We start from the raw sequence: 2,972 nt of genomic DNA on the forward strand, positions 1-2,972 counted from the left end.
TAACGTCTCATCATCAGCTTCTACGATTACATCCATGGCATCAATAAGAGAACAATTGGCGAATTCACTTGGTCGCCTCATAGATTTCTGCACATTGAATATTATCTCCTCATCGTTCAACCTCATCTTCAGCTCCCAGTTTCACAATCAATGAGAGCTCTCCCCGTGGCCAATAACGGACTTCCCAAAATTATGGGAATTTTTTCATCCACCTTGCACTCTAGAATCACAAAATCTGCAGGGAACACAAATTTCCCCACCTGAATCAACACATCATCCAAGATACCAGAGGGTCTTTTTACGGTCCTGTCAGCCAGTTGCAATAACATAGAAGTGGGTCTAGATCTTCCAATCCCCAACCTCTTATAGATCGTCAGTGGCATAAGATTTATGCTAGCCCCCAAATCAAAAGGTGCTTTAGCAAAAGCAAAGTTACCAATGGTGCAGGGAATTGTGAAATTCCCTAGGTCAGACAGCTTCTCAGCAACTGGTCTAGTCACCACAGCACTGCAGGTCTGAGTAAGAGTCACTATGGACAAGTCTTGGAAATCGAATTTTCGGGACATCAAGTCCTTCATCATTTTTGCATACCCAGGCATCTCCTTCATGCCAACAGTATTTACCTAGATTTATTTCAGCATCTCCAAGAATTTCTTGTATTGTTCTGGGAATGGTGCTGGAGGTCTCTTCTTCCCAATGATTTGGGTATTTTCTTTGTCAGACACTACCTCAACTACCGGTTCCTAGGCTGTCTTAGCTGATTTCTCAGCCTCAATCTGTGTGTTGGTTTCTTCCTGGGCCGGCTGTATTGTCACCTCTGTCAGTTTCGTTGCATCATCTAGCTCAATAGGCACTGGTACAAGTGTCTTAGCTTGTCTGCTTTCTCGAGCTCTGTCTTGCTCCAAGTCTAAGTCTCTGTCATTACATAGACTCATTGTCATCAGCTACTTCGGGCCTTGATCTTTTGGATTTATTTGAGTGTCTGCAGGCAATGTCCTATGAGGACGATTATTCAAAGACATCGAAATCTGGCCCATTTGCACTTCAATATTCTTTATAGCTGACTCATGTGCATCTACCCTTTCACTCATTTTTGCATTTGACCCAATAACCTGCTGCATCATTGCCTCGAGTCTGGCAAACCCATCTTCTTGTCTTCCACCATGCTGCTGTTGAGGAGGATGATAACCCTGCTGCTGATTTTGATTATTATATCTCTGTGGCCTTTGGTAAGGCACCATATTATTGTGAAGTCGCATACCTCCCATATTTCCATTATTGAGTTGTGGCTGGACTGGCCTGTATGGCTGATTTTGTTGGCCCCAATTTTGACCACCCTGTCTCTGGCCTCCATAATTAGACACATAATTCATGTCCTCAGGGTAATGATGATGCTCACTTTAAGCATTCCACTAGTTATCAATTGGCTAACTAATGCAAGATGTGCATAAGCCCCTATCGGTAGTATCAGCAATGTGTACCTGCTGCTTCTGCCCTGACTCCTCCACCTTTTTGGTAAGTACACTCATTTGGGTCATTAATGTGGCCCTATTTTTAGCAAGAGTGTTGGATGGATCTAAAGGCACTGAGTGAACTACTGGAGTGATAGGTACATTCCTGGTTGTCCACCCCGAATTCTGTTCTATCTTTCTTTCTCTCCATGTTTTGCTCAAGAATGCTCCACCAGCTGAAGCATCAACATTACCCTTCACGTTATCTATCAAACCCATGTAAAATCGTTGCCCCAACATCTGATCTGGAATACCGTGGTGCGGACATATAACCAATATCCCCTTGAATCATTCCCATGTTTCTTGCAGTGTCTCCATTGATTTCTGTTTGAAGCTCAAAATTTCATCAATTTTTTAGCGGTTTGTTGGGTGGATGAAACTTATTCACAAATTGCTTGACTAACTCCTCCCAAGTCATTATGGAATCAATAGAGAGTAAGTTTAGCCAAGTCTAGGCAGCTCTTGTCACTGAGAATGGAAATAACAACAGCTTTATTGCTTCCTGAGTTACGTTGGGCTGCCTTTGAGTTTTGCAGATTGACAGGAAATTCTTCAAGTGCCATTGAGGATCTTTGATGTGTGGCCCCGAAAATAGTCCCTCAAGGGCAGCATGTTGTTCGTGATTTGAAACGACTCGGCCTGTATCTGTGGGACTAAAATCGTTGTGGCCGAATTCTCAGCTGTGAGTTATGCCCAGTGATATAGAGCAGCCTCTGGCACAAGAGGTGCCAATGGCGCAGCTAGGTCTAACAAATTATCCCCTATGTCCGGTTCGAGTTGTTCAGTTGATTGTTGTTGTTTGTTTTTCCGGTTGGTCCAATTCGAGGCCTTGAAAACTTTCTCGGGATCTGATAATGCTTCACATACTTCACCAGTTCTCGATGAGTTTCTAGGCATGCACCTGTGCAACCAAGTCAACAAACGTTAAAATTTCAATGTATAGATTGAAAATAAAGAAAACTGACTATACTAAGAATTTTTGTATTTCTTTCAACTGTAATTGATAACACCGTTAATTCCCCAGCAACGACGCCAAAATTTGATCACGCCCAACTATGCCTTATAAAAAGGACAAAACGGTCGCTGCAAATATAATCCGAGTATTTAGCCCAAAGTCGAATCCTTAGAGAATTAACCTACCAATTACTTTTGTTAGACTCACTAAATTCTTTGTAATCAACTTCCTAGATATTTAAATAACAATTGGTGATGGTTTAACTAACTATAACTGAATATAAGCAAGTAAACTAATAGCTAACTATGATTGAGTTGTAAACAAATAAGAGAAGGGTCTAAGGTTATGATTTCCCCTATTGATGCAATCCCTTCCTGTTATGTTTCGCATAGATTTGTCTAATCATCTCTATCGATCATGAGCACTGTTATTACCATAAATCTCTTCTGAGTAATCACAACAATTTACTAGACGCACTCTCCCGAGTTACGCTAGCTGGTTTTTAT

General features: G+C 41.6%; 1 non-coding gene across 1 annotated transcript; it reads left to right on the forward strand.

Moving 5' to 3' along the window:
- Positions 1-1,761: 1,761 nt before the first annotated feature.
- On the forward strand, positions 1,762-1,865 carry LOC138882440 (small nucleolar RNA R71). The gene has a single exon (XR_011404044.1). It is a non-coding gene; the product is annotated as a small nucleolar RNA R71 (small nucleolar RNA).
- The last annotated feature ends 1,107 nt before the right edge of the window (positions 1,866-2,972 follow it).

The sequence above is a fragment of the Nicotiana sylvestris genome, chromosome 11 (genome assembly GCF_000393655.2).
Source record: "Nicotiana sylvestris chromosome 11, ASM39365v2, whole genome shotgun sequence".
NCBI classification, from domain to species: domain Eukaryota; kingdom Viridiplantae; phylum Streptophyta; class Magnoliopsida; order Solanales; family Solanaceae; genus Nicotiana; species Nicotiana sylvestris.